This window comes from Argiope bruennichi, chromosome X1 (genome assembly GCF_947563725.1).
Source record: "Argiope bruennichi chromosome X1, qqArgBrue1.1, whole genome shotgun sequence".
Taxonomy (NCBI): domain Eukaryota; kingdom Metazoa; phylum Arthropoda; class Arachnida; order Araneae; family Araneidae; genus Argiope; species Argiope bruennichi.
In genome coordinates, this window is record NC_079162.1 from 110,683,778 (window position 1) to 110,710,755 (window position 26,978).

At 30.1% G+C, this 26,978-nt stretch overlaps 1 protein-coding gene across 1 annotated transcript in view; it reads left to right on the plus strand.

The window, feature by feature from the left end:
* Positions 1–26,978, plus strand: part of LOC129958547 (hexosaminidase D-like) — a 202,848-nt gene that overhangs the window by 34,195 nt on the left and 141,675 nt on the right. Inside the window, exon 2 of the mRNA XM_056071088.1 lies at positions 11,507–11,562. The gene's annotated coding sequence lies outside the window, so the exon portion shown is untranslated. The remainder of the gene's footprint in view (positions 1–11,506; positions 11,563–26,978) is intronic.

A 26,978-nucleotide genomic window follows, 5' to 3' on the forward strand; every position in this document is an offset into this window, starting at 1 on the left:
GTCCTCCTGCTGGTGTGGTGTGGAGAGGAAGGTGCCAGCTCAGGTGTCGTCCTCTTCATCTGACTGCGGTTCAAAATGACGAGGTCCGTCCCAAAATAGCCCTAGTGTTGCTTTACAACGGGAGGTTAATATAAAGAAACTTAACTAAGCCTATTTTTGGTTACTTAAAAAGATAAGTTCATGAAAGTTAGAACAGGAATAGACTTTGTAAAAACGAAAAAATATATAAATAAAGATAAAAATATGTCAATGAAATAAAATAATAATAATATAAAATAAAGATTATCTTATTATTTTTTAGAATGTTTAAGCAACTGGTTGAAGTTATTAAAGTAGGATTATGCGAATTCATTTATTAAAGTAGGATTAAAGACGAAAAAAGTTTTTTATAAAAAAAAATATTTCTCAAACTTTTAAAGCTGAACGCGAAAGTTAAATAAGTATTTGTTAAAAGTTATCGACTTAAAAGTAAACTTGTTCTAAAATAAGAAAGAAATCCTTCTTACTGAAAACTAAGAAAAATAGATATATCGATCAATACAAAGCTTTGAAATTTATACGCCACATTTTCATAGATTGATTTTAAAATGCAGTTTCTTTGGACGTATGCGTTTCACATCAACTGCAGACTCCGGGGATTTGATTTTATATTATGTCAAAAATCACTTACGTGTCAAAAAAGAGTATCAAAATAAATTTTATTTTAGAATTCATTGAAAAACTTCACTTCGTTGCCTTATATATTTTTGATTTTCTGCTTCTAAGCTAACCCTGATGCATCAGAAAATATGTTTTAAAATTTAATTTAAGTCAGCTTATAGATTTTTTAGAGTATTCTAGAATGAAGCTATTGCAATTCTAAAGTATTTTTAAATCAACATAGTACTAACATATTTTTGAATAAAGTAGTTTCTAATGCATTTGAGAATAAAGAAGCTCTAATGCATTTTAATATAAAATAAAATCTGATATTTCTATTTTCCGAAATAATAAAGAACTAGTGTTTTAGAGCTTTAAATGTTCATTAATGATCTTCAACATTTCTCTTTTATTTCAGAATAAAAAGCTCTAATGCATTTTAGTGTGAAGAATCTCTAATACATTTTAAAGTAAAATATTAGCTAATAATTCTTTCTTTTAAGTAATGAAGAAGTAGTGTTTTAGAGTTTAAAATATTGGAATAAAAATCAATTGTTTAATAAAAAATATAATTTAAAAAAAATTGCCAAAAAATGAGCATTTTTTTACAGACGAAAACTTACGAAACTCCTTTAAAAAAAGAGAGAAATGTTCTTTCTTAAAAGAGCTGATAGAAAAGTAACTTTTTCTGTGTGTTAACTAGATACTGAGAACACAACACCAGATAAGAATATAAACAGGTATAAAAAAGAAACTTCTGGTTTTTGTTACACATTGTACTGCGTGATTTGTGTTAAAAATAAACCAAAAAATTGCGCATTTCGAAAAAAAAAAAGTTCGTTTTCTTAAAATTTTATTATTACTTTAAAAAATAAGGTAGAAGTAAAAGAAGTGTAAATGCTGTGAGAGGCTGCTTTTTATTAGTTTCAAGTTTTTAAAAAGTCAAACTGAAAAAGATCAAAGCTCACTGAGCATTTAAGGGTTACATTATAAGAAAACTGCGTGCAAAAAAAATAAAAATATCTGTAATAATAAAAGAGATAAAAATATATATATATAGGGATAAACTATGTTTTCTAATGGTGTTTCGTTTTCAGAAAAAATAATGCTAATTTATTCACTAAGTGAACTCTGTTAAAACTTTGTTCTTTGAATCTCAGCACTATTATGAAATTGTGTTAGGAAAAATCTCTATTGCTAATAAAGGAGAATCTGTATGTGTGTTGGGCCAGACCGACCAAGAGTTAAGAAATTTTATAAATATATATTTTGAAAGATGGGGAAGCGACTACTTTTTTTTTAAATCTTTTTGAAACTTAATCAAAAATTAAGCAAAATTTCAGTGTTTTTTGTCTGCAGTTTTTATAAATATTATCACATATAAATGATTTTCGAACCATCTTATAATTCAAATTATAATTCTTAATAATATTATTTTAACTGTCTTACAATTTATTTCTTTTGATGATTCAAAAAAAATATTTTTATGCATGATTTGCATCAAATACTTTTCAACATTGCAATGAAAATTGAGCTATTTTTTCACCAAATATGTAATGGCGTCTGTTTCTTCTATTGTACCCGTTTTTCAAAAAAAAAAAAAGTCTGTTATTTTTTTCTTATTCCTTGTCAATGTTATAATGGATTTTTTTGCTTATCTTATTTCATCAATTTTTTTCGAAATCTACAAACAAAACCTTTTTAAATATTAAAGAATATATCCGATACACTTTAAGATTAAACTGGGTTCTATTTCTCATTAGCATATTTCATTTTACTTAAGATGCAGTTAAGCATCCTAATATAATGCAAAAATAAAATACATCGTATCATTTTATTGCTATAATCAACCGCGTATTTGATATGAGGTTAAAAAAAGTGAAGCTAGTGCTTCTGAGAAGGTATAATAGACGTTAAATGACGCGGAGAGTCACATTTGCATGCAAATGTGGCGTCATGTGACCTGACTCTATTAGAAAGGTTCATGCATTTAGGTTATGAACCTCTCTAAACTGGGAAATAATATGTCGGCTAAGATGTCTATGTTAATTTGATGTTTAAAAATACTTTATAGACGGAACCACTAATTTCAAGTCATGCATAAGAGATTTAATCGAAATTTAACTAAGCCAATCTTCCTGGCGAATCATCTGACCGCCAAACGATTCTAGTGGTGAATAAATATACAGAATTTTTACTTTATGCAAACATTAAGAACCTACAAATGAATTCGCCTTTAAACTTTATTGTATACTTTTACTATACAGCTCGTTTCTTGTTTAATGCCGTAGTATTGTGAAGACAAGTGAGTTTGTATTTGGCACTTTTTTGTTATTGTTGTTGATCAAAAAGAAAATTCTGACTGGGTATATGGTGTGTTACATTGGTTTAATATAAATCTATAGTTTATTGTCAAGACCATAAACAAAATTTCAATTCCCTTACTTGGAGTTATAGGTTTCACATAAACGCGGACAGACAAATAGACAGTCTCTAAGCAAATATTCGATGAATATAATCCAAAATAAGATACAGTGCTATAATTTTGTCCTAAAGATGAAAAAAGACTATCCTAAAGACTAAAGTTCTTCGATAAATAACTTGTAAATTTTTCGATAAATAACTGTCAATTATTCATGAACAGACAGACATTCTTTAAGGAAAATATACTCAATTCTTTAAGGGATTTGATTAGGGTTTGACGGTTTTTCAAACCCGGTTTTAAAAAAACCCGGTTTTTTTAAGTAAATTTGTCACATTCGAAAACCGGTTTTTAAAGTAAGAAAACCGAATTTCTGGAAAAGCCTGGATATTCCAATTCTTCAAAAAAAGTATTGATTGGGACCGATTTGTCTAGCAGATGAGGGCTTAAGGCGACGAGATGCGAATTTATTAACAAATGAAGGTATATTTGAATTTCTGTTAAATGAAATAAAAAAATGCGAACACTTTAATAAGTTTGAAATTATTATATGCTTTAGAAGAACGAATTCAAAAAAGAAGACAAGTAGAATCGGCAACTCTTTTACTGTATTTTCAAAATCCACAAAACATTTCTAGTTCAGCGAAGAAATCTAGTGTGCTTTCTTTAGCTTCAAAAACAGAAATTATTAAGTTATCTGGAAAGATATTGTCTAGAATATTTCCATATTCTTATGTAGAAACCGATTCTGATGAAGAACAAATCGAAGAAACTACTCATAAGAGTTTATAATACCTACTCATTACACCATTCCAATACACCGTTTTAAACGAAGCCATGGAAAAATCAATTCATAAGTTTCTTGAAAACCCTAAAGAAAAACTGACAAATCCAAAGACACTGAAAGCTGAATTTTCATTATTTGAGGCAACGAATAAAAGAACAAAAATCTTAAATTTGTTATTTGATGCCATGAAAACTAAAAAACCAAGCTCAGTAGTCAGTAGTAAGACTTAGCCACCGTTCAGTCGATATTTGTTTTTCCTCTTCTATTTTTATCACAAAAATTCGAAAACCGGTTTTTTTGGAAATATGGAATTCGAAAACCGGTTTTTCAAAAAGTCGTTTTTTGTATAAACCATAGATTTAATCCAACGATTGACGGAGATCTATAATTTAGGAGATAACTCAAATTTCTTTGATCTAATTCTTTTTCATTTTTACTTTGCCGTATATGAAGTATGCATAGAGAAAGTGTTGTAATCTTCAAAAAATTTGATGTCTGGATCTATGCTTTTCAGACTTTCTTGAATCCGAAAAAATACAGTTTAGGATTTATATATGTCTGTGAATACAAAAACTGACAACCGTGTGAAGCTAGTGAGATGAAATTCGGCATATGGTCTGAACACCAAGTTTGTAGATATATTTCGTATTTTGGACGAAACCCGTCTAAGCGAAGTCTGTAATATTTGTCCATCCGAGTACATATGAATGCAATAGTTTAAAAAGGCGAGCAACAAAATGGATTAAGTTTGGTACGTAATTTTATCATTAGAGATGTAAATTTTTATTGAATCTTGAGCTAAATCCGTTAAAAGTGAGAACACCTGTCAAAGTCTTAGATAATAAAACTGCACATATGATCTTATTATTAAAATAAAAAAAGTGCGGAATGCATACTAGGCTTTCTTCTCTATACAGTGGAACCTCGCTTAACGAACATAATCTGTTCCCGAATCTAACTAGTACTGCGGAATACTCGTTAAGCAAAATAGTTTTATCCGTAGAAAATCCATGTAAAATAGGATAATACGATCCATTCCGAAAAAAATATTCAAATTTATAATAATGTTATTTATTATAAATAATGAATTATCTTCTTTATAAGAACATTACCTAAAGACATTTGTCTTTGGCTACCCTTCAAAATTTGTTGAAAATGGGACACAGAATTATCGTTAAATGAATTTGTAAAGTGCATAACTACTGTAACTACCTATCATGGTGATGCTTCTCAAAGTACGATGCAATAATTTTCTTTGTTTCTAGCTTCTTTATTTCACTTGTCATTCTTCTGTAGCTGTTATTTCCTCTCTTAACCGGAGGATTCCGAACGTTTTTGTTATGACACAGAATACAACTCCATAAGTTCTTCAGTAATTCCGACTTTATTTTCCACCAGCTAATAGATGTCATTACTATCCATCTCTAGTCCCGTAATCATAGCCAGAGATACAACCTGGTCGATTTTGACTCCACAAGAACTTGCTAAAACCCTTCGGAGTCGCATTCGACAACACTATCTGGCCAAAATTTATTCCATGTGCATATAAGAGTTCTCTTCAAAAAAGCGTTGAACACAGACTGACAGGCCAATCCAGTGTGTGATATCACGTTGTCTCCTTACCATTCGTTCTGCGAAACATCGCTCGTTAACGAGTCATGTTTTTTACATTTTGTTTTGCATTTTTATACGAATCACTCATTGTGAAAGGTGCTCGTTAATCGAGGTTTGACTGTAATATTGATTCACGACACGTTCAAGTGCGGGAATCTGGAAATTTGAGCACTCAAGGAGGACACAGCCTTGTCCAAAGTCCACAGTTTTTATACGGAAGAGGAAGGGAGTGAACAGACTTATTGCAGAATGTACGGCAAACTCTGGAGAAATCCACTCACACTGATTTATTTATCGTGTACATTGCACACAGTCAGACAAGCAAACTTCTCGTTATCAGATTTTATCGAAAGTTTGATTAAATTCACCTCCTGCTTGTGTGGTGCAAAATTTTCGGGAAGGGATGCCAACTCAGGAGTTATACTTGTCTTGATTACCGTGGTTCAAAATGACGAGGTTAGTTCCAAAGTAGTCCTAGAGTTGCTAGAGACTAAACTAAACGAAACAACGTGAAAATTTCTATTTATAAATGTCTGTCTATACTTATGTATCTGTGAAAATAACAGCGCCTGCTTGTTAAATTTTTACATACTATTCACGTGTAAAATGCCACTTTTGCATTTTATTCGCACTGACTGACACATTATTTATCACACCACTGCATTATTGCATTTCTCTAGAGGGAATTGCTAGGCTGTAACATTTCTCAAACATTTTTACCTCACGTACTTCCCCGAGATTTTATTCACTTAAAAGTTTTCTAAACTCCCAACAGTCTAGCAATATTCCTTCGCTTTATTTAATGTGAAAGCTCCAAATGACGAAATTTAATCAGCCTTAAGTTTCATTTTTATTTTCTCTCCAAGGAATAATTCATTTCTAAGGATGTGTGGGGACGTTTTATTGACCGCCTCGGAAACTGTTTGCCCTGGAAGTCAAAGGGGCGGAATGACTGAGAATTCCGCATCTTTTTCAAGGAGGGGTGGATTTCGTATTATTTAATCCGCATACTCGGGGTAGTATCGACACCGTGAAAATTAAAATACTTTCTGAAATTAGGGGAAATGTAAAGAATTATCAAAATTATTTTAAACATTTTATTTTAAAAGTGAATTATTGCAGTAATTTAAGGTGTATGTACACACTAGAAACTTCCAAAATCGTTCAAAATATCGAATTTTTTTTTTTTATTGCTTAATAATGTTCTCTGATCATTTAGCATTCAAACGATACCAAGATGTTATCAATATTCGAAATATTTCTCGAGTTATAATTATTTTTCTTGAGGTGCTTTCATTAAAAACTCTAGTCATGGCGTTTTTAAAACTCATTTTATGAAGAATGATATTTTTCCACTATGTTGCTTCATTCAAACAATCATAACTCAACAAGAAATTCACCAAATACAGTTATTTATATATCAAAATAATCTGCATGAAATAGCGAATGCTTTATGCTTCAATCAAAGTTATATTTATAGAAATACGTTTTTAATAGCTATTAAAATGTAAAAATTAGAGAAGAAATCTCGCTTTTTCTATTCATCGTTGATGAAAAAATTGTTTTAAAAAAACTATATACTTTTATAACTTGATTGAGGCAGACAACATGAAGACTAATATTAGGCATCATTTCCAGCTAGAATTGTGTGTCTGTACAAATTAGAATTTAACATATCGTGTTTCAAAAAATAGGCTAATTAGCTCATTAAATATTATTTAATTAATTAATAATTAGTGTAATATGGTTTTTCTTACTTAAATGAGTTTAAACATATATTAATGACCTACTGTGAAAAAAAAGGATTTTTAAAGTTAAAATTAAAAAAAATCTTTTAGTGTGTACGTACACCTTAAAATTATGAAAATTTTAACACTAGTTTTTTAAAAAAAAATCTATCGGAATGCTATTTAAAACCTGCTGTAATCTCTGAATGTAATAGATTCATTTCGAGTGAAAGAATGTTTATATAACTAGAACAATGTTATAACATATATCGGAATATCTGATGAACGATGTTTCAAATAGAAACTTTCACACTTGAAATTAGACTGCATTTTTCAAATGTAAAATGCTTCAAGTAATACTGTATTTTTGTTGGTCATTTTTTCCTTATGTAAAAGTGTGGATAATTAATGAACATAACAGACAGTCACAGTAACACCTGTTTATACGGTTTATGTCTGTAGTGACGGGGTGACTGACTGGAATTTTAAAAAGAGTAATACTGTATTACTAATTTAAAAATTCGTTATAATTGCATATTAGAAGGTTGAAAAAGCTTTTCAGTTAATTAAAGGTAAACATAAATAAAGCAAAACTTGTATTACAGTTACACTTTCGGCAATTTTTGTTTTCTCGTATACGAAGCATTCAAAGAGAAAGTAGTGAAATCGTCAACAAATTCTATTTAGAAATCTCCACAATCGTTCAGATCTCCCCTATCATTTTTTTAGATTATTTTTGGAATTATGTTTGCTTGTAGCTCTGTTTGTCAGTAAACACGATAATCCAAACACGCTTTGAGCTAGATGAATGCAATTTGGTATAAGGTATTTACATCACATTTGTCAAATTTCCATCAAATTTTGAATAAACATTCGAAGGAAATCTGCCCCCCCCCCCCCGACTGAATACAAGTTAACACAAAAATTATGAAACGAAGAGAGCTAAGAAATTTGTCACATCTTTTAACATCTGTATAGATATATATCAAATTTGAAATCAGATCCGTTGAAAAGTTAATAGTCTGTACTTTTGCTTGCATATAAACGAGATAATTCAAAAACGCACTTAAAACGACTTAAAAGAAATCTGGCATATGATTTTGTGACAACAATTGTAGTTTGTAAAATTTTGGTTTCAGTCGCTCTGAAAAACATCCAATTTATTTATTCTGTTTTCTGGTACTTGAGTATTAACCGCATCCAAACAATTAATCGCGAAAGAACGCACTCTAATCCAGTCTTTTATAACTATTTTTCGCAATGATATACAATTTATAATACACAAGTATCGGTTTTATTTATTATATTACGAAGCATATAACTCTCATGAGCGAGGATCTGAAAACAAATATTTGGGCAATCGTAGTGTTCACGGCTTTTCCCAAGGTCCTCAATTTTATGCGATAGTGGGGACGAGGATAATGCCTTTATCCTCGGGTTTCGAGGTAACCATTCCCGATGGTTTATATTTCGCGCTCATCGATTCTTCGTACTTTCTAACCCAATTTGTTATACGCTAAAAAAACATTAAATATTGAAAAGCTCAATTAATGATTATTCGATTCGTCTAGATTAATCACTTTTTCCTTCCAGATTAGTTAATTAATGTTATTCATTCATTATTTATCTGTATCCTAATCATGTTATCATCTAGGAACATGATTATGTACATTGGTAATTAAAAGAAAATAATATCCTCGAGCCGGAATGGTTTAAATTTGCTTCCTATTATTGAAATTATTCTAAACTGGATGAAAAACAAAAACATATCGAAAAGTTGTTCTATTTATATTATTGATTAATTTTATTTCTAATCCTACTGCCCATATATACGTTCGATGAAAGGAAGAATTTCCTTATCATTTGAGAGATATATGGTTTTTATATTGTTGTGTAGCAGATAATGGTGCATCTGAAAAAAAAAACAGTAGTGTTTACAACGATGAGTTATGTTATTTATATAATTGATTAATTTTACTTCTAATCATACTACTGCATATAAACAAATTAGATAAAAGAAAGAAATTTCTTGTCATTTGAGAGCTATGTTTTTTTATATTGTTTTGTAGCAGATGATGGTGGTGCATCTGCAAAAAAGAACGTTCGTGTTTACATCGAAGAATTATGTTATTTATATTATTGAGTAATTTTATTTCAAATCATACTACAAACACATTCGATGAAAGAAAGAAATTTCTTATCATTTAATGGATATATGGCTTTTATATTTTTGTGTAGCAGATGATGGGGCATCTGCATAAAAGAACATTAGTGTTTACATCGACGAGTTTTGTTATTTATATTATTGATTAATTTTATTTCTAATCGTACTGCCTATAAACACCTTCAACGGAAAGAAGAAATTTCTTATCATTTGAGGGATATGCGACTTTTATTTTGTTATGTAGCAGATGATGTTGCATCTGCACAAAAGAACATTAGTGTTTATATCGACGAATTTTGTTATTTCTTTTATTGATTAATTTTACTTCTAATCATACTACCTATAAACACATTCAACGGAAAGAAGAAATTTCTTATCATTTGAGGGATATGTGATTTTTATTTTGTTATGTAACAGATGATGGGGCATCTGCATAAAAGAACATTAGTGTTTATATCGACGCTTTTCGTTATTTATATTATTGATTAATTTTATTTCTAATCGTACTGCCTATAAACACTTTCGATAAAAAAGAAAAAAAATTCTTATAATTTCAGAGATATATGATTTTTATATTGTTGTGTAGCAGATGATGGTGCATCTGAGTTCTAGCTTTGAGAAGCTTTTACCATATTTGCGGTAAAAGCTTCTCAAAATGTATTTCACTGGAAAATGCAAAATGCAATTTTCCATCGGAGTTTCTCATCTCTCGGATATGTTTATTCCACGCCATCATCTCACCTGAATTTTAAAAATCTATAGGAGCCTTATTTTAGTGATTTTTGTCAGTATAAAAATGGTGGATTATAGTGTCCTTTGCATGCCTTGGGCTTCGCGAGAAAATCCGTTTTGTTTGATATTTACAGCTATCTGAATGTACTAGTATAACGACGTACTAATTCAATTTTTCATAGATTTTTTTTCAAAAAAATTCCGAAACAAATGATCAGAAAGGAAACGAGAACTGTGAACTGAATTTAAAAAAAAATATGTGAAAATATCTTTTTCGTAAAATTACTTTTCAGCTTTATAAGCACTTCTTAAACTTATGAAGTTTCTTAACTATGTACAAATTTTACATTACTCACATAGAAAATGGTTTTAGTTCCTTTTAATCGAAGGAGCATTGTTAAGATAGTAGAAATACATTTTTTCACACAGTTAAAATGCAATTGTTATTTTCGAAATTTGGATTCCAAAACTTCAGCAATAGAAAAGTTTCAGATAATTTATATGGCTAAATAGTATAGCCCAAAATTTATTACAACTTAATTAGGATTTTGCATAGTTTGCTTTTGGAATTATTTTGCAAGTTAATATTGTACAGGAAAGAATCTATTCATTCTATCGTTCGAATTTTTCATGTGAAAAGAATTTAGAGTAGCATAATATGAAAAAAAAATTCTTTTTTTTTATTCCAAGTTAAAATAAAATTAAAAAGAGCAGACGACTTTTATTTACCTTTTTTTTTTAATCGCTTTGATTTTTAAAAAAAACATAAATGCTCTTTTTAAAGACGAGTATTGAAAGGAAATAATAATTTAATTTTTCTATCAATTTGCATTTGACTTGAAATTAAAACACGAATCTCAAAATCTTAAGATATGAAAGAATATTTATAAAGAAATTTGAAACAACTTAAAAGCTAAGGTAAAGCTTTTCATATATTTTTTAGATAAAAGGGAGGAAATGCCATTTAAATGCACTTTATATTTCATGCTCTTTAAAAAAAAAAAGCTAATATTTCCTGTCTTTTCTCTGCTTTAAAAATTGTTTTCTAATTGAAAAGAAGATGCTAATGTTTCTAACCTTTTCAAAGTAAGACAAATTGAAAAAATATAAACTAGAAATTTATATGAAATTAAAAGATTAAATTTATCGCAGTATATAGTAATAAAAATTGAAACTTTTAAAAACATACTTCGCGTTATAATTGCATAAAAATTCGTTATCTTTTATATAAAATATAAGTTTTATGGAATTACAAAGTTCTTTATAATACTTTAAGTGCCATTTATATTTATGTGAATATAAAATGAATACAATTTTAGTTATGATGCTTTTAGTGCATTAGCAGATATTGAAAAATGTCATAAAAATTTTATGAAAAGGGTTCTTCTCAGCTTGAATGATCAGAAATTCAATTGTTTCAGAGAGATTCAATCAGAGGAGGTCTCAGAAAATGGAACAAAAAGAAAAGATCAGAAAAGTATGGCTCTTTATTACCAATACACAAAAAATATCTTTAATTTATTTTATTATACAGGGCTTCTCTGAATTTACTGGTCAAATTTTTGGGGTAAGTAAAATAAACACTTTTTGTTTAACAAAACGAGATCGGAAACGAAATGTGAAAGTAGAACATAACAAATAAACAAAAAAATGTAAGTATAAACAAGTAAACGTAAATTATTACTGTTCTTTTCAGTATCTTGAGACTTACACTTTTTGACGATGTTATCTTACCAAGGGGTGAGGCCGGAAAGATGAGAGCATTTCCGGAGTTCGTCATTCTTTGACCTTGCTTACAACCCTATTAGATACTTTTTCGTTCAATGTTTTTTGATGTGTATGTGAGCGTCCTGTCGCTTCTGAACGTATTATTTTATTTTAATCAAAATTTGTTTATTTTATATTCACGTATAATCCGAGTTTACTTTATTGTTAAATGTAAACATCTCCTATTTTCATCCTTCTTCTCGACCCTCTTTTGAGGAATTGAACCCATCCTAAACATGCACAAATCACGGAGGATTTTAGAATCCGTTGGCAAACAATATAAGTAAGAGGTAAACAAATGTTAGTATAAGTAAAAAGTCAACAATTAGATATTAATAAGAAACAAGTAAAGTAAATATAAGTATGTAAAAACATGCAAAGTAAAGGTAAGTAAGTGAAAACAAGTAAATGTAAGTATGTAAAAACAAGTAAGTAAAAACAACTAAAGTGGATGTAAGTAAGTAAAAGCAAGTAACTGTAAGTCAGAAGCAAGTAAAATAAATGCAGGTAAGTATGCAAGCCGGAAAAATGTAATATCTACGGGGCTCCAAATTCCTCATGAAGAGGACATCTTTGTAAAACTTTCAGTCGCTGTTGCAACTGTTCGTGAAACATCTGGCATCTCCGAAAGAGTACGCCAATCACTTGCTAGACGCTTCCAGGCTTGTTACACTTTCTGTTATATTATGTAAGTAAAGAGTTTTCTTTTAATTTTTTCAATGTTTTTGTTTTTTCGCTACCTTTTTTTATTTCTATCTCCATATTGCTATACAAAAAATCTTCTTTATATGTACTTTATCTGCCTTGATAAAGAGATAAAGAGGCCCAGGAATTCAGAGACGCCCTGTATATATCTAAAAGTACATTATGATATTTCTATATCGGAGTGTATTTATTGATATTTTTTACCAGGTTCCTTGAAATTATTTGTGCTTTATTCAAAGTCTAGGCTTCTAAACTATGAATCAACGATGCACAGAATAATATTAAGGCTGGAGAAATTTTAAAACCTTCCTTTTTATTTTCGTAAACACTTATAACTAGAAATTGTTGAAAAAATCATTTTGATTGCAAAAAGTTTCATTCAAATGCAACTATTATAATAAAATTATTTCCAGTTTTCTATTTTTATTATCAGTTATCGTTAAATTTCTTATTAATTTTCAAATTTAAGGCTTGCAAAAAAGAAAAAGAAAAAAAAAATCCGCAGCTGAACATTTATCGAACGTCAACTTGAAAACACGGTATGGAAAGTTTGCGCTCTGTGCGCAGGTGGAGTTCTGTATCTTAATTCCAATAGGGAATCAATGGAAAGTTGCTCAACGGTTTTAAATCTGTTTCAATAAATCTTTTCTTGTAATTATGTTTTGCCACGAAAATTAGCGTTTTCTAAGTAACCAATAGTAAATCTGATCTCCAAGTGTATTTCTTGCAACATCATAAAATCATCAAAGTGTGTCACTTCTTGTTTTCCTTTTGTTGCATATTGAACGGTCAACATTTTGCAATGATAGTTCCTTCTATCAGATAATTTCAGTGCTCAATACAATACATAATTAAGTAACAGACTAATTTTGCAGAGTAAGTGTCGCATTGGAATAATGAGAAAATTTTGACTTTGTGGTTACATCATCATCGTTCATTCAAAAAACAATTCCTCTGATGAATCATAATGTGCAAGGAATAACTGAAGTTGGATCTAGCTGGATGATGAAACGGTTACAAATTCCCACAAAAAGACTCTTCTATCAGATAATTTCAGTGTTCAGTACACTAAATAATTAAATAACAAACTAATTTTGCAACATAATTAAGTAACAAACTAATTTTGAAGGGTAAGTTTCACATTGGATTAATGAGGGAATTTTGAGTTTGGGATTACAGTACCATCGCTTATGCAAAAGACAATTCCACTGACGATTCATGATACGCATGGGAAAGTGAAGTCGGATGATGCTGGATCTGAAGAGGAAGGACATCAACTCACCCATTGTTCCCTCTTTCCAACCACGGTTCAAAATAACGAGGCTGTTCTTTTCTCATTCAAAAAATAATTCCACTCATGATTCATGATGCGCATAGTGAAGCTGGATCCAACTGGATGATGCTGGATCTGGAGAGGAAGGACATCAACTCACTCATTGTTCCCTCTTTCCAACCACGGTTCAAAATAACGAGGCTGCTCTCCTCTCATTCAAAAAATAATTCCACTGATGATTCATGATGCGCATAGTGAAGCTGGATCTGGAGAGGAAGGACATCAACTCATCCATTGTTCCCTCTTTCCAACCACGGTTCAAAATAATGAGGCTGCTCTATTAACTCTTGATCTGCTTACAGTATCATCTCTCGTTTAAAAAATAATTCCATTGAGGATTCATGATGCACATAGTGAAGCTGGATCCAACTGGATGATGCTGGATCTGAAGAGGAAGGACATCAACTCACCCATTGTTCCCTCTTTCCAACCACGGTTCAAAATAACGAGGCTGCTCTTCTCTCATTCAAAAAATAATTCCACTGATGATTCATGATGCGCATAGTGACGCTGGATCAAACTGGATGATGCTGGATCTGGAGAGGAAGGACATCAACTCACCCATTGTTCCCTCTTTCCAACCACGGTTCAAAATAATGAGGCTGCTCTATTAACTCTTGATCTGCTTACAGTATCATCTCTCGTTCAAAAAATAATTCCATTGAGGATTCATGATGCGCATAGTGAAGCTGGATCCAACTGGATGATGCTGGATCTGGAGAGGGAAGACATCAACACACCTATAGTTCCCTCTTTCCAACTACGGTTCAAAGTAACGTGACTGTTCCATTAACCTTTGATCTGCTATAAACCAAAATGTTAAGTAAACAAATCGTTCAATCATTTGGATAATGCATTATCATCATATGCAGTGATTATGTGTAAACCTTAACGAACAATCGCAATGTATTACTTCCATCGGTGAGAGACGAAAGAGATAAACTAAAGCAAAATTCTGACTATAACGACATATTTCAGCCATATTTTGCTTTACAGAAAAACTCCATTCTGCTTAATATTTTTCGTAGATTTCCATTAGGATGATCTCGGTGGAAGATGATCCATTTGCATCATTGTTCAAATCATCTGCGTCATTCATCAAATCCAGTATTCTTGCATTCTTTCGCGGGTTGTCATTAAGTTAACATTCACCTGTTTTTCTTTTGCGAAGCTTTAAAAAAACAAAAATATTTTCATTCATTTGAGTACTTTAGATGATGAAATTCTGCAATTGGAAATATATGTCTAATTACAATAATTAAGGAAATAAATGCTTGTCCCACTTTTTTGAGACGTCTTGCATATAAACACACTAAACGTTACAAAAGATTATTAAAGACATAAGAGAACATTTCATATTGCCCTTTGTTTACATATCAGTGTTAGAATCAAAGTTAGAAGTCAAAGTGGCATAACTATCAAAAAAAAAAAATCTCAAATGAACTCATGCGTAGTAATTGCATCTTCTAATGGAAGGATTATACAACACAATGTCAATGGGTGAGGAAATGAGCATTAAATTTCAGCAATAATTCTTTTATTATATTCAAGTATTCATTTTCATGTTGATTTTTTTCTCCTTGATTATAAATAAAATTATATCATCATTATGATTATAATGATGTATAGAGAGTTATTGAAAGCATTTTATTTTGAAAATTTCAAATATATAAAGTACTGTTTCAATGTTTTCAAATCTACCAGGTTTACTTTGATTTTCAAAACAAACATTGGATATTTGGTTTCCAAATGTCCATCAGATTGCAAGACATTGTCACATGACTGTCTATCTGAAAATCTTTCACAGAGATTAACTCTCTTACAGTTTATCCTACTTTTTACGTTTTGCTATGTCATTACTTTTATTTGACAAAATTGCTGTATATATTTGCATAAATAATAACAGAGAAACTGTAATTAGACAGAACATGTTTAGATACCTTCTTTGCAAGAATTATTGGCTGAATCATAACCAGATATAATCCTGAGGATTTTTTTTAATCCCGAGTACGTGATTTCGATTTCAGAAGAAAAAATACATATTTTGATTAATAGTGGGAGGTGGCATTGCTGTGCCTTTAATTTGCATAACATTAATGGTGTTTAGAATTTTTCTGCCTAAAATATTCTATACGAAGCAATTTTTCATTTTTAATTAGTTAATTAATTTTGGCAGATCGAGCGTCAAATTATTTTACCTAAGAAAAAAAAGTTCTTCTGAGACGCTCAATGTATTCCAATAAGTTACATCGAGGTCCTCTTAGTAGTACAAACTTTCGGTGCTTGATTCTGCATTTTAAAGCGAGTGGAACTTTTTACAAAGGAACCTAAATGGGACTGTAAACCAGCTGGAGCTGAAGAAAGTGTGACTGCAATTGTGGAACGAATATGCATAATAGAAAATAGCGCTTGTGTTTATTAATAACTGCATACTTTCTCTTAAAAGAAAAGAAGTTGAAAGTACTTTTATAGAAATATTTGCTCAGAAACGCCATTCCAAAATTCCATTCTCAAATTTTTTTTTTTCTGATTCAACTTATAATTTTTGCACTGAAATTACCTGAACATCTCCTATTAAATATGGATCACCTTGCATTTTATTTGCAGTATTTTATATTGAAAAGCTAAGAAAGTTAAAAAATAATAACAGATAGAACTCGCGACTTGTAAATTGCATTAACTAATTCTTCATGAATCAACGTATGGAAATATATCGCATTCTTTAGAAAATTTATTAGTAAGTTCGTCTTACTATTCCTTTCTAACTACAAAAGGAATTAGGATATGATAGAGAAATATTAGATTGAATTACACCGATTGGTTCTTTTTATAGTATGATATAGTAAAATAATATTTTCAAATTTTCTTGAGACACCCTTCTTGTATCAATTTATTCCTCGAATTATTGGAATGTCTTCCATGATTATTGTCGATTCTTGAATTCTTTATTAAATTATCGATGTCAACATAATTTAAAATTCATGACGGTAACTATATTTGATGGAGAGTTTTTAAAATATCGAGGATTAATTTTTATCTAAAGTTTGCCATAAGAAATAAATATAATGAAATTTGATTTCTTCTAAAATAGCAATATAGGACTACTGCTTTATTTTATTTCAAAATAAAAAGGAATAAATTTATGGAGTTCAAAGCGCTGGAGTAAAAGCATGTCATTTACAGTTAAATAAAGTTTTCAACAGCCTAAATGTATTTCCTAATTATTTATAATTTCGTTATTACTCTGAAGCGAATTCTGTGTATCTCGAAAATTTTTCCAAATCAAAGAATATTATTTGAATTCTTCAAAAGTGTCTGGAGGGCATGAAAGGTATAGGATATGTTTCAGTAAAAAGTTTTAGTCTCATACAATTATTTTTAAAATTATTATTCTGAATGAAATGACTATAGCCATAAAATGCTCTTCAATTCAATGAATATTATATTGATTTTCTCAATGCTTTTTAGAATAAATCTGAGTACTAATATAAGGCCAAAAGCAAAAAAATACAATATTTGATGTAATTCGTTAAATATATGTGTATATGTCTTCTTGATATTTCAAATTACCTTAGAAGCTTTAATTTGCATTAAAAAATTAATTCAGAATATTCTAATGAAGAATTTACGTGCTTAACTTTATTTACAATTTATTTTCTCTATTTATCTGCTAAGAGTTTTATTTTCTGGTATAAGAAGTATAAATAATATAAATAACTAAAGATTAAATTCGACCTCGAGATTTTGAGGAATTTCTATATTTTGGACTTTCAGTTGTGTTCGAAAAACTCGCTTTGGGAATCATATCTGTTTGTTTGTTGATTTGTCAGTCTGTTTGGGAATAAATAGTTCAAAAATGTTGGGAGATAATCGGGTGAGTTTTGGTATATCATCTTTGCTCCCGGATTGTAGATTTCTGTCATATTTGGGATGAAATTCATCCGGGAAAAATGTGTCTGCCCAATCATCCGTGTCTATTTGAACACGATAAATCAGATCGGAGCGAACAAGGTAGATTAAATTTTGCATGAATTTTTATTATTAGAATTGCAAATGGGTATCGAATTTCGTATAAAATTCTTCACCGACTTTAAATTCGATTCCCGTATATGTAAACGCGGTAATTCAAAACCGTGACATATTAGATGAGCGAATTTTAGTATGGGATATTTACATCAAAACTGTAAATCAGTGTTAGATTTAGATCCAATTGTAAACAACGAGTACTGGGATCGCATATTGATTATCAAACTAAGAAAATATAATATCCCGGCCATCTTTGATTCTGTTTAAAAACAGTTTATACATTTCCCAAAGGTATTTCATATATTTATTTCATGCATTGGGTGTATAAACTGACGTTTTTATTCCATTTGCATCCAAGCATATACTATCTCTTAATTCAAGATTGAAAGAGATACAGCATCAAGAAAATAGTATTTCTTAAATCTGGATTAAATCGAAACTGATACGTACGCAAATTGAATTAAACATTCCTACCAAAAAGGAGTTTTTGATTTTGCGGATGACATCTGAAGGACTGCAGGAAAATGTAACCTAAAGCTAAGTAGCAGATTGAATCATCAGGTAATGATACAGATATATCCTGCTAAAAAAAATCACTTCTTTATATAGGTCATGTTGAAAAGTATCTTTATATAGGGTAATTCAACACGGGTCGCTTGTTTGCGTAATGCTTCATCTTTTTGTCATGTTTTTACCATGTAATTTGATGAAGATTTTAAGTCCATATTACATATTTGCAAATTGTGAAAGGTTACATATACATTTAAGATCTTTTCGTGACACACTAAAAATGGACTCGCGATTCACAGATTTGGAGCCGCTTTTATAAATGACAGCTAGGCTAATAAAACTTACTATTATAATTCGACAAATTGAATTTACAGAAGAGCTTAAGGATTGGAAACTGATTTTCGTGGGTTGCATTATATATCGGCAATCATTAGTTCTGTTTTAACCCTTTCTAGGGCCGTGGGAAGTATGCTTCCCACCAAATTTATCAATCCTTGTTTGAAATTATGTAGGTTGGCATAAGTTCTGACAAATTTTTTTAGTAAGTCAGAAACTTAGATGCTTCAGTTCTTTATCTCAGGCAAAATGATGTGTCTTGATTTGTTACTTAATTATTAATTAACCAAATTAATTAATTAATCAAATTAAATTTATCTAATAAGCTAAATGAATCCCTTTTCTTATTCTAATTTCAAGCCTAAAAATATTTTAACATAATATGACTAGAAAAAAAATGGCCCTTTAAAGGGTTAAAAAACTTCAGAATTTTAATTTTTCTCGAAGTGCTCTATATATTCATTTCCTATATAGAATATACCTACTAACATTTGCATTTAATGATACAGCATCTTATAATGAGTGTAAGTTTGATGAAATTTCATATAATAAGTTGATAAATTAAAAATATAGGAATGGGAGATAATTTTCATAAATAGAGGAATACTGTTGAAGTGCAACCAGTTTATGCTTCTCAATGCGATCCAATTATTTGGTTGGAAAATCAATACATCAATAAATTTTCTTAGTGCCATTACGCGTGACATCACTGGTAATGTAATTTAGGAACTCCAAACTTCCCGGAGGAATTTCTTAATACTCAAATTCTTCTAATTTCAGTTCTAGCGCAAAGTAATCACTAATCCTTCCCTAAAGATTTTAAACGCGAACCGCTATTCCCCCGTTGCCAGTCAATCTATTAATTCATGATACGGATCTTAGAGTTCATTAAGTCTGTCTGTATTACTTAAGTAATGTCTCTGTTTACGCAAGGGTTACGCTGAGTGAGATAATGTTACTAGTTACTTAAATTATTCGTTTCGTTAAATACTTCAAGTCCCCAAATTTCATAAGTGCCCTGCTTAATGACAGATGTGTCGCCGAAGGATAATAAATTATAGATATTTGAAGTGCGTTTAGATATAATTATCTTTTAACACACCGTGTTTATATGTTCAAGTACAGATTTCTTGTTTAATTTTGTATTCGACAGTCTGATGGAACTGCGTTTGAGGAATTATATACTTCACATCAATAGAAATTATTAAGCCTAAAGATCCATTTAATTTTTGAAGAATATACATATTATACAGAATTATTAAGATTGGGTCTGTAAAATGGAATATATAAAAAAATTGTTTTTCGTTTTGGTTTTACATTCAAATCACGCCCTTCCAGCTTCAATATACTTGTTTCAGGTCCGTGACCCGATTTCATCGAACTGTCGTGTAAGAAGGTCGGGTGAAAGTCCGTCCCGGCCAAATGCCCTCCCACTGGTGTGGTATGGAGAAGTGGGTGCCGCTCAGGTGTCGTCCTCGTCCTCTGACCGCGTTTCAAAATTACAAAGCCCGTCTCAAAATAGCTCTAGTGTTGCTCTAAAACGGGATGTTAATATAACTTACTAAATTTGTCAATATGCTTGTTGTAGCGATTAAATAATTATATAAATGCATGTTCCAATCCACTTTCCGGATCGTCTCAAATCATGCATCAGAAAGATTTGCATGATTGTATAGAATTGCATTCTCTAAATCTGTTATGATTCGCGAGATATATTGTTTTAAATACAAAATAATTTCTTAGGATTAATAAGCTGCCCACCTTGCTTAATCAGAAAAATATTTTAATCGGAGTTTGACCTAAATTCTGCCTTTGAAATCTAGTATGACTCTTGTGAAGAATTCCCTGTGGTTATTGATTTCTTAGTTAAGAAAAGACCGATTTTCGTAAGTATCCCATAAGCAACTGTGATCTCATTTATTTACAAGAGAAAATGAAAGGAAAGAAAGGAAGCGCGTATTAAATTTTTTGCGTGAAGCACTAACGTTTTTGTGTACTACTGAGTAAAAAAAAAAAAAAAAAAAAAAAATTGCAGCGAAGAATTTCGATAAAAATCAAGTTCTACACCTCCAGGCATTTTCTCTCAAATGGATACGATAGAAGTTACAGACTGATGAACGGCTGTTCTTCTTTTTATGCCCTTAGCCAAATTTTTTGGAATCTTTGCAAAACCTGCACGACTTTTCAATAGCCTAATAATTGCAAATAATACTTCCTTTTGTTATAATATTTGTTAAATTTCACTATTTTTCTTTTTTAAAAGCAAATACAAATATTAATATAATTTTTGAGAAGCTATGGTTTTGAGTAATTAGGAATTATATCATAACCTAACTCAATTATTTGGAGTATTTATCTTATATTGCTTTTTTTGCAAACCTTATACGACTTTTAATAAGTTTGAATATTTAAAAAAAAAAAAACCTTTTTTTTTTTTAGTTTATAATATTCATTAATCTTTGTAAGGACTTCGCAGATTTCCTTTAGAAAGTAATACTAATTTAAATGTGATTTTTTAAAAAAGCTTTAATTAGGAATTGACTCATATTCGATTTTCAATCAAAGAATGTAGCTACACTAAACTAATTATAGAAATGCATCGCTTGATTAAATATTTCCTTTGAGGAACCTTAATATAAAGTTTTTTTTAATTATTATAAAAATGCGTTTATTAGCAAAAAATGAAATAATTTATTTCTTTGAACTTTTTTTTTAATTTCAAAGGACTATATGTTCTCCAATCTCTGCTCAAAACAGATGAGTTTACAATTTAATAAAAGATTAAACACCTGAGGCAGCGAGTCGACTTCAAAAGAGAGGACTTCGTCACGTATTTTTCTTTTTTAATTAGCGCTGGAACATTAATTTAAAAGGAAGAATGTGTGCTTTCCAGAACACACAATTAAAAACTTAAAGGGAAGGAAATCAAGTGAAAGTTTTTATTTTCGTCAGAAAAGATTCCATTCGTAAACGACTTATTAGATGCATGTAGAAACGCCATAGGTATAATTTTTGTTTATTACTATTTCTGTTCATACGAATTTAATCGTTTTAGAATAAAGTTTAATCTGGTAGACAAATTCATTGTTGGGAGATGTTTCACTAGTTATTTTTCTTTTATCCTCTTAAGTATTTAAAAGAAAAAAGATAACCAAGTAATTGCGTTGATTTTAAAGAATTCATTAAAGTTTTTAACTAATAATTTTTACTGCATTTCCTTTCTATAACAACAAGTTTTAAGAGTGTTAATGCATACGAACACGGGAAAACAATTATTCATTTCGGAAAAAATTAAAAAACAAAAACTCAAAGTAGATATTATGATAAATTTCTAAGATTCGACGAAAAAAAAACAGCAATAATAATAATAATCAGAGGTACTCACGCAAAGACACTGCCAATCAATCCTTTGGATTTGTATACACTTTTATTTCACTTGACTTGTTTAATGTTCATAGAGATAGAATCACAATAGATTTTTCATTTACTTAATTATGTGCTTGAGTTTTCATATTTTCTATTCTTGCGTGTTCTCGATGACAGCAGAGTAATTTAATATTTTCAAAACTTAATGATGAATTAGTCAATCAATTTAGACAAATTTCTTTTCGTACAAATGGCACCTCTTAGTTATGAATTTCAGAAAAAATTCAAAACTCGCAATAATTTTAATAATTAACTATTAATAAAAGATTTAAAATAATTAAATTAAAAAAAATCTTTCCACCTTTTAATACACTAGTAAATATGTGATTTTTAAAATTGTTTTTATTAAATTTATTTTAATTTCATTTTTATTATTCATGTCAAAAGTTATTTTTAAGTTTTTTTAGAATAGTAATGCCCTTAGCATGTACATTAGAATATTCATCTAATTATTCAAACATTTATCAGATAAATGGATGCTCGACAATAGGCCTTTTTATCAAAAATTTTTTTAACTCTAAATAGAATTCTGAATTTAAATGTAATCTTGTTTTGCGGAGCGTTACATTATTTTTCCAAAAAACAATAATTTTTTTATTTAATAATTTAATAATTCTCTTTTAGGATTTAATGTATAAAATAAAAGTATTTGATCAATTTTTAAATATATATTTTAAATACTACATTCTAAATCAATCGGATTACAGATTTTTAAATAGAGTTTTTATTTTTGATATATTATCTGTGAACATTGGGATTACAATTAAATGGAATTTAAAGAATTTAAGCTGGAGAAAACTGTTCTTAAAAGCTTCTTAGAACTAAGTAATCATTATGAGTACTTCAAAATAGGATTTATTGCTTTAGTTTCTCCGTATATTGCCTAACCTTCAAAAAATAGTTTTTTTAAAGCTTTTGTTCTCTGCTTTCTCTTTCAGTTATTATGTGTTACCTCCTTCAAGCCATATTGAGCAATATATGAAGCTTTAAGCTTTCTTGGGATCTTTCTTTTATTAGTTAAAGCATCAGTAATTTGATAAGTTGCAAACGTGATTTTTTTTTTCTTTTTTGGCAAACGAATGTTATATTGCGAACCATTCATTTTCTACTAGCCTTTATTTTTGTCTTTTACATTTACTTTCACAAATATAAACTTTATAAAAATTTATACAGTTATTAACTGTCTCATCATAGTATTGGCATCTCTTGAGCTGCAGCAAGCAATGAACAGAGGTGGGGCAATTAATTAGTACGCCACTTAATCGTTTGAATTATGTTTATAAAATTTGATATCGTTGTTCATATATCAAAAGGTCGTATGTCAACTTTGCCAGAACACTTGCATAAGTCAACTATATTGGTTCCCGAAATGTTGCATGCGAAATGTGATTATTGTATTTTGCCATAAAACGTCATATAACGTCAGTGATTACAGTTGTTGCATCAAAATAGCCCATGTTTTGCTGTGTAATTTTTGACACAGCATAGCATATTGTATATGCGACATATGAAAATACGACATGCTGATATAACAGTCTCATCATAGTATTGGTAGCTCTTGAGTTGCAGCAAGCAATGAGCAAGGGTAGTCAACCATCTGACTCCCCAACTCGCCACGAATGCACACGGATTTAATCCATAAAACTGAATGACTGGACCGCCGCAACAGCAACACTGGCGGGAACTGTGCTTAAGTCCTAAGGGCCATCACCGGCCACGGTACAACCCTCCTTGAAGGAAGTACGTCCCGTCATAAATGGGAGGAGTCAGATCCTCCACCTATTTGTGTACCCTCCAGGGTGGAAGGATCCAACCACCATGCCGGAAGCATCTTATCCTCATTTCGAGGTGCCCCCCAGGGGTAATGAACAGGGGTAATTAGTATGCCGTCTAATGGTATGAATATGTTTATGAATTTTGATATCGTTACTAATATATCAGTAGGTCCTATGTCAACTTTGCCAAAAGACATGTCTAAGCCAACTAACTACATCTATTCTCAAAATGTTGCATGCAAAATGTGATTGTTGTATGTTGCCATGAAACGCCATATGACGTCAGTGGTTGCAATTGTTACATCAAAATATCCAATGTTTTGTGCTGTAATTTTTGACACAGCGAAATATATTATACATACGACATATGAAAATGCGACATGCTGATATAATAGTGATGATAATTTCATTGGATCGAAATCACTAACAATGATTGTATTGTTTATATACTATTCCATTTACGATTCATAGTAAAATGAGTAAATAGTAAAATTAAAAATTTATTTTGCATATATTTATTTTCAATCATTATTTATAGTTGAGATGTAGATTGCTTATATTTATGCGTAGTTAAAGAAAAACTAATTTTTTATTGCTGATTTTAACTATTATATGTTTGTTACAAAATGTTTGTTTAATATATTATGTTACTTTAAAAATTTAATAACTTCTTAAAAGTAACAACAAAATCTTTTAGTGGTGAATATATAAAAAAATGAAACTATTAAAAAAAAATCTCCTTTTTATTTGCGGACTAAGATTTCTTTTTTATCCAATATGGATAGAAAATTCTATTTTGAGTAGCAATGGAAATTGAAATTCTTGCAATGATAACTATTTATTTAGCTGTCTCCACATTAAAAACCGTTTCTGATATGAAAAACCCTCTTTTCAATATCCTGCATTCAAATCAGAAGTACCTCAATTTATCCATAGAAATGCTGAGCTCATTTTGAGGATTTTGCTTGTCAATTGGAATTTATCATTGGTTTGGCGTCGATTCGGATGAAATTCAAATTTCAAGTATGTGACTTCTGTGGGAAAAATAAAATAAAAAAAAAGCACTAGCAGATTATATATTTTTGTACTTTTGAAATGTGAAGTGCATTTGAAGGGGGGGGGTCACTTTTTTTTTTCTCGAGAGGATCTGAAGAGGAAGAAAGCGCCTCGAAATATTTTTGTATGATTATGAACGTTGTTTTTTATAACAATTTACTGAGAAACACTCCGCTATATTTTCCACTGATTACATATTTGGATATGTTAACAGTAGCAAATGAAGGGTGCCCCGAAATTAACGCAAGATTTGAATTTGCCACCATTTTCAACCTATTAAAAACCTGCATCCCATTAAAAGAACATTTGAGATCTGATAGCTTAGAGTTAGTAAAAATGGGGCTTTACACGGTAAAACAACTTGTTTTCATTTTTGAACAATATTTCAAAAATAATGAAATTCTCATGGCCACAGTTCTAAAATTTGAGACTTGGCCCCCTATATCGTGTGATTTAACACCACTAGAATTCTTTTTATGGGGTTATTTGAAGTCAAAGGTCTGTGCCATCAAGCATGCATCTATTGAAAGAGGAAATTCAGCCACATTTATGGAAAATGGTCATGGAATATTTCAACAAAAGAGTGCGTGTGTGCCAGCAAAAACGTGGAGAAAGTTTTCCCCATGTGTTATTCCATACATAACCCCGTCCTATGTATTTTACGATTCAATAAGAATATAACAATTTAAAGAAACAAAACTGTGTTTTTTATTTTGTTAACACTTTCTATCGTGTAACGCACCATTTTTTACTAACCCTAAACTATCAGCAGTCAAATGTTTTTTTAATAGGGTTGTCAACACTTTACTGCACGGATGGTGGCGAATTCAAATCTTGCGTTAATTTTGCAACACCTTTTGGATACATTTACAGATAAAAGTTATTTTCATAAATAAATATTTTATGAAACTTTAAAGTTTTCGTGATGATTTTTTTTTGCCAAAATTTCTTTATGTTTTGAACTAAAAGTTTCTGCAAAACTTGACTAAGTAAAGCCATCTTCGAATTCGCCGTTTATTACATCAGATGCATACTGAATTTCATAAAATTTTATTGAATTACTTTTGAGATATCATGTTTTACCTGAATCAATCATGGATAAATATTCATTCCTCAAAAAATGCGTTTAAAATATACTTTTAGATTAGTTCATCCAAATATATTCGAAACGAATTCTGTTTTCCATCTTTTTTAACAGAATTTCTTGAAAAATTATATTGGGGCTAGGTAAGCAAAGAGTTAATATAAACATTCAAACATTATTTTTGGAGAAATTTTCCTTCAAAATAAAACAAGTCATTCATTCCCGGTAAGAAATATCACTATTTCCGGTTTCATTTTTATCTGTTGCTTATTACTAAAACAGCTGCATCTGTAATTTTATCTTACATATATTAAAAACAAAAACTGTTTTAGAATAAACAAAATTGAGGCATTGTTTTTAGATCTTAAAATTGTTTTCGAATTTTACAGGAAAGAGTAATTTTACAACCTAGTCGGATACCTTAGTTAAATAAGCGTTTACTTCTTTGCTCGGATAAAATATCAGAATTGATTCAAAAAGATTCACTAAATACAGTAAAAACATATGTTAAATTTTAAATGTTAACAGTGGGCCTGAGTTACCCTTTATGCTCATGTTCTAAGTTACAAATAACTTGCTTTTATACCCCTTATTACACTTAAAGCGTTGAATTGATTTTTTAAGAAAAAGCAATTTTACAACCTAGTCGGATACCTGAAGTAAATAAGCTTTTGCTTCTTTGCTCAGATAAAAAATCGGAATTCAGAAAAATTCTCGAAGTACCTTAAAAATATATGTTAAATTTTTAACATTAACAGTGGGCCTGAGTACTCTTTAGGCTCATGTTCTAAGTCACAAATAACTTGCTTTTATATTCCCGATTATCCTTAAATCCTTGTTAAATGAATGTTTGGGAAATTCTGTGCATCTCTTAT